We start from the raw sequence: 5,903 nt of genomic DNA, 5'->3' as shown, positions 1-5,903 counted from the left end.
TGAGGTGAGTGGATTGCCTGAGCCCGCGGGTTCGAGACCTGCCTGGGCAACTTGGCGAGACCTCATCTCTACAAGAAATCGAAAATATTAGCCGGGTTTGGTAGCACGTGCCTGTAGTTCCAGCTCTTTGGAAGGCCGAGGTGGAAGGATCACCGGAGCCCAGCAGGTCGAGGATGCGGCGGCCGGGAGTGGCCACTGCACTCCAGTCTGGGTGACAGAGTGAGACTACAACTCAAAAAAAAAAAAAAAAAAGAATACATCTATTAATTGGCTAGTTTAGAGTTTAAGCCATATATTCTGTACAAGAACAAGCACTTGCATTTTTAAGTTAATCAGAAGACAGAAAGTCCACCTATTTTCCACACTACTATGAATATAACAATTCAACCCTTTGGTATAAATCAATTAGATGAATATATGGGAAGAATGAACTATTTCTAACAGTTTAAAATGTATATTTCTATCTTGAACTATTTTTCTTGCATTTAAATCATACATAAATTAAAATATCATGTTGATATATGCAAAACACAAAAAGGTTTTAGACAAACAACTACCTAAAAAGAAGTTCTATGAACCTTTCATCTGTAATCAAAACAACAAAAAGAATTAAGTTATGAAGTGGCTTAAGCACACCACAGAAACCATAATGGTGCAAGATGCAAATGGTTAAGGACTTGCTGGAGGTATATTTTGTTTCTTAAATTTTTAAAACTGGCCAGGCATACTGGCTCATGCCTGTAATCCCAGCACTTTGGGAGGCCAAGGCTAGAGGATTGCCTGAGTCCAGAGTTTTGAGACCAGCCTGAGCAACATGATGAGACCTCATCTCTACAATAAATCAAAAAAATTAGCCGGGTGTGGTGGCGCATGCCTGTGGTTCCAGCTACTTGGAAGGCTGAGGCGGAAGGATCGCCTGAGCCCGGCAGGTTGAGGCTGGGGTGGCCGTGAGCAAGCCACTGCACTCTAACCTGGGTGACAGACTAAGACTGACTCAAAATTTTTTTCCCTGCATATTCGTTTTTTGCCTACCAGGTTTCTTGTTCTGGCTTAATTTGATCCTTTTTGGCTGTTATATATGTCATTTTACTTGCTACTTTACTTTGTCTTACAACATATTTTAATTTTTGTTCTTGAACCCTATGATGTATCCTCTCACCTCAGCCTCCCAAAGTATTGGGATTACAGGCTTGAGTCATCCCGCTTGGCCAACAGAAAAACATTTTAAGCTGAGTCCTCAGGATTATAAACTAAGACTGCCAAAGTAAAGTAGAAATTTTTATTGAAAAACAAACATGCACTAAGATGTTTCTGGTGATTTTTTTTTTTTGGCAGCTAAAGTAGAGGGGCAGGCTTTTCAGTAATCAATAATCAGAAAGTTGATCAGTGTTCTGTATGAAGACCAGCAGTATCAACACACCTGCTCCAATGAGAACATAGGATGCTCGTTTCATTTAAGGGTTTCTATGCAGAATTTATATTAGAATAGGCCAAAGTCGTTTTAGAAGAAAAAAGAGAGAGACTCCTAACTAAAAGTTTTCAACTTCTACTTCTGCACAAAAGTTTATTTCTCTTGTCCCTCTTTGAAGGCAAAATGATTTTAGCCCCAGACTTTAAAATCTGTGTCACAGATAGTTTATTCTAATAGTCTCATTCCTATGAATAAATGTACCTGATACTATATTGTACTTTCTAGTCTACAATTTTTTTTTTAATTGAAGTCTCACTCTGTCACCTAGGCTGGACTCAGGCAATCCTTCCACCTCAGCCTCCCAAGTAGCTGGAACTACAGGTGTGTGCCACCACACCCAGCTAATTTTTTTATTTATTGTAGAGACGAGGTCTTGCCAAGTTGCATAGTCTGGTCTCGAACCCTAGGCTCAGACAATCCTCTCACCTTCACCTCCCAAAGTGCTGGGATTACAGTGCCTGGCCTCAGCCTACAGCTTTGGTGAAACAAAATCCACTGCTCTGAATGCATTTGTAGTACTTCTTTATTTTAAAAAATGACCTAGGAAAAACATCATTAATTTGTTAAGCCCTAATTTCCTTATGTGTAAAAGTGTCACTTCTTACCAGTGACAATGAACAATAATTTCTAAAACTAGATTTTATGCTTTTCTATTACTCTGAAAACAGAGTGAGCTCTCACCATTTTGGAGGTTAAGTTTCTTCGTTAATCTGCATTAATTAAGCTGGAGTTCCCTGGCTTTAAAAAAAAGTTCACAAACCTGGAGGTAAGGAAGCAGCTGGAGTAAGCCACACTCATTGGGGTCATTGGGGTTAGGTTTTTATTTTTTGAGTCCAGGCTGAAGTGCAGTGAAACCATTACAGTTCCCTGCAGCTTTCACCTCCTAGGCTCAGGCAATCCTACCGCCTCAGTCCCCCGAGTAGCTAGGACTACAGGCACACACCACTACGACGGGCTATCTTTTTTTTTTTTTTTTTGCAAAGACATGGTCTCACTATATTGCCCACGCTGGTATCAAACTTCTGGATTCGAGTAATCCTCCCGCCTTGGTCTTCCAAAGTGCTGGGATTACAGGTGTGTGCCACTGCATCCGGCCTTGGGGTTAGTTTTTAAGGATGGAAGACGGTAAGGCCAAGTTGAACAGAAGTCAGAGTTTCCAGTGTAGGTGCTGGGGAGGAGATACAGATAAGAAACTTTCAAAGGGGCTTCCTTCAGCAGTTTGGCAAGTCCTGAAAGTCAATCAAAAGGGTCCTTTTCTGTGGTTTCTAGGACTAACATGGCTAAGCTCCAAACTTTTTTGCTAAAAATAGCTGAAGGGAACAGCCCAATTTTAGCATAAGCCAAGGTCTAAATACTTTTATATGTATATGTATCATATAATGACAGAGTTTTTGTATAACTAATAAGCCAAAAGAAAAACAGATATTAGCCGGGCTCGGTGGCTCAGCCTGTAATCCTGCACCTTTGGGAGGCTTAGGTGAGTGGACTGCCTGAACCCACGGGTTTGAGACCTCATCTCTACAATAAATCAAAAAATCAGCCGGTCGTGGTAGCGCATGCCTGTAATTCAGGCTACTTGGAAGGCTGAGGCGGAAGGATCGCCGGAGCCCAGCAGGTTGAGGCTGCGGTGGCCAGGAGCAGCCACTGCACTCCAGTCTGGGTGACAGAGTGAGGCTCCAACTCAAAAAAAAAAACAAAGAAAAGCAGATGTTTAAAGCTGTATTTATTCCACTCACATTGAAGTACTAAACTTTAGAGCACAATTTATATGATTACAAAAACTGATTACACAAAAAAACCTCTGTAATCAAATGCTAGACATATGCCATAAAAATCAAAAAAACAAAATTAAAGATTATCCACTCCTGTATCTCAAAATATACTTCAAGGCGGGGCACGGTGGCTCACACCTGTAATCCTAGCACTTTGGGAGGTCAATGCAAGAAGGTTGCCTGAGGCCAGAAGTTTGAGACCAGCCTGGGTAACACTACGAGATCTCATCTCTACAATAAATTAAAAAATTAGCCAGGCGTGGTGGCGGGCGCCTGTAGCTATTTGGAAGGCTGATGCAGAAGGATCACCACCTGATCCCAGTTGGTCGAGGCTGTAGTGGCCGTGATGGTGCCACCGCACTCCAGTCTGGGTGTCAATGTGAGACTTTGACTCAAAGAAAATAAAAATATTAAAAATTGACCTAATTCCTTCATGTTATAGATGACTTAAAACCTCCACAGATGGCCGGGCTTGGTGGCTCAGCCTGTAATCCCACGCTTTGGGAGGCGGAGGTGAGTGGATTGCTTGAGCCCGCGGGTTCAAGACCTGCCTGGGCAACTTGGCGAGACCTCATCTCTACTAAATCAAAAAATTCGCCGGGTGTGGTAGCGCACACCTGTAGTTCCAGCTACTTGGAAGGCTGAGGCTGAAGGATCTCCAGAGCCCAGCAGGTCGAGGCTGCGGTGGCCGGGAGCGTGCCTCTGCACTCCAGTCTGGGCGACAGAGTGAGACTCCAACTCAAAAAAACCAAAAAAACAAAAGAACCTCCACAGAAATTTTTAAAAGATGCTCTAAGTCACGAAATGAAAAAAAATGGTTTCAAGACTAAAGTGGAAATGGTAAAGAAAAAAGTCAGAAGAATATTCTAAGAAGTAAAGTACTGTAATGTATGGCTTATGAAGAAGCAGGAAGACAAACAGAAGACTTAAAGTAAAAATTTAAAAACAAGGTGCAAGAGGTAAGGATAGGATACACATTTGCATACTCAATGTAACTAAATAACTCAATGAATCCAACATTTCTCCTTACGCCCTACTTTGAAATTACTATAGAAAACTCGAGCAGAAAACGTTCAGCAACAACACATTTTTGGCAATAGATGTATAAATCTGCGGCTAGAAAACAAAAAACCTCGGTCCTCTGTCACAGCAATCAACTGTCCTATAGGTAAAACCCATGCAGAAAACAGAGCTGACCGTCCCAGAACGTTCGTATTTTGGCCTCAGCTGTGCACATCCATTCTCAGGGGAACACAAAACTGCCAGAACGTCCTCATGACCTGTCAATTAACAAGATCACACAAGCCCAACCACAGCGTGCCTGCCACCTGTTAGCTGCTCTTGAAGAGCCCCAAAACTGAGCTCCAGCGAGGAACTGGGAACGCCTTTGTTGTCCCCCAACTACGGAAGCTCCCGGAGTTCGGTCTCACGCAGCGCCCCAAGGCAAAACTTCCCTCAGGGTGGGGAAGTCTTCCCAAATCCGGGCCTGAACAAAGCCCCCCACTAGCTGAGAACAGGCAGGAGAACCCCGGGGAAGCACTAATGTCACCTATCGGTCCCAGGAGGAAGGGACAACGGGGAGGGAAAGTTGGGGACAATGACCTAAGACCCCAGAAAGAGGCTGTTTCGCAGAGAAGAGTGAGCGCAACAAGAAAGTGGGCTGTCCCGCTGGGAAAAGAACGCTGAGATCCCGGACCCGCGGACGGGGCCAAGTGGTGCCAAAATAACAGAGGAGAAAACCGAGGGGCAACGGCTGCAGGAAGCCTTGAGGAGAAAGGCAAGAAGCAACGGCCAGATACGAGGCTGAGAAAAAACAGCGAGGCGGGAGATGCGCGGAGGCGAGAAGGCGAAGCTGAGGGGAGAGGGGCGAAGCCAGCGTGAAGGAAAGGGCTGAGGTGAGAGCACAAGGGACCGGCGAGGAGACCCCCACCCTCAAGGACCGAGGCAGAACTCTCGACCCGGCCCCCTCCAGGCTGTAGTCGACCCGCTGAGCTCAGACTCTGTCGGCAGCGGAGACTCACCCAAAGGCTGCAGAAGCCCCGCAGCGGGACATGGGGACCGGTCCAGAACCACAGGAGATCCAAGTGAGTGGAGGAAACCGCGGCGTTAGGCTGACCCGGATGCGCATCCCTAGGAACCGGAAGTAAGCGGCCAGGGTCACCTCACAATCCACACCTCGTTCCTCTGGAAGCCTCAGGGCGCATGTGTCGCGCCTCAAGAGGCGGGGAACCCTCTAGACCCCGCCCACTTCGCCGACCCGCAAGCCCCGCCCCTGGTTCCTCCCCGCTCGGAACCTCGGAGTCTTGCGAGGAACGGGTGAGCGGGTACCAGCTGCCCAATTTAGCCCCAATCAACCCTGACAAAGAGTACTACTGCTTACTGTTACTCTCACTTTTCAAGGAGTTCCTTTAAAATGCGTGTAGTCAGAGCTGGCGCTGTGGCTCAAGCCTGTAATCTCAGCACTTTGGGAGGGCAAGGTGAGAGGATTGCCCGAGCCCACGGGTTCGAGACCAGCCGGGCAACTTGATGAGACCTCATCTCTACAATAAGTTTTTTAAAAAGCCAGGCGTGGAGCCGGGCTCGGTGGCTCAGCCTGTAATCCCGCGCCTTTGGGAGGCTGAGGTGAGTGGATTGCCTGAGACCGCGGGTTCGAGACCCGC

The 5,903-nt window shown here is 46.2% G+C and overlaps 1 protein-coding gene across 3 annotated transcripts in view; it reads right to left on the bottom strand.

Annotated features, from left to right (window-relative positions):
* EYA3 (EYA transcriptional coactivator and phosphatase 3) overlaps positions 1–5,378 on the bottom strand; it is a 114,546-nt gene extending 109,168 nt beyond the window's left edge. Inside the window, exon 1 of one of the 3 annotated variants that reach the window (XM_008066497.1) lies at positions 5,265–5,378. The gene's annotated coding sequence lies outside the window, so the exon portion shown is untranslated. The remainder of the gene's footprint in view (positions 1–5,264) is intronic. The other 2 variants (XM_008066500.1, XM_008066493.2) reach the window with 2 other exon arrangements.
* Positions 5,379–5,903: the final 525 nt, after the last annotated feature.

The sequence above is a fragment of the Carlito syrichta genome, unplaced genomic scaffold, assembly GCF_000164805.1.
Source record: "Carlito syrichta isolate Samal-C Ts95f unplaced genomic scaffold, Tarsius_syrichta-2.0.1 Scaffold105233, whole genome shotgun sequence".
Classification (NCBI taxonomy): Eukaryota; Metazoa; Chordata; class Mammalia; order Primates; family Tarsiidae; genus Carlito; species Carlito syrichta.
Note: the sequence above shows the minus strand (reverse complement) of the source record. Positions and strands in the feature narration are given on the sequence as shown.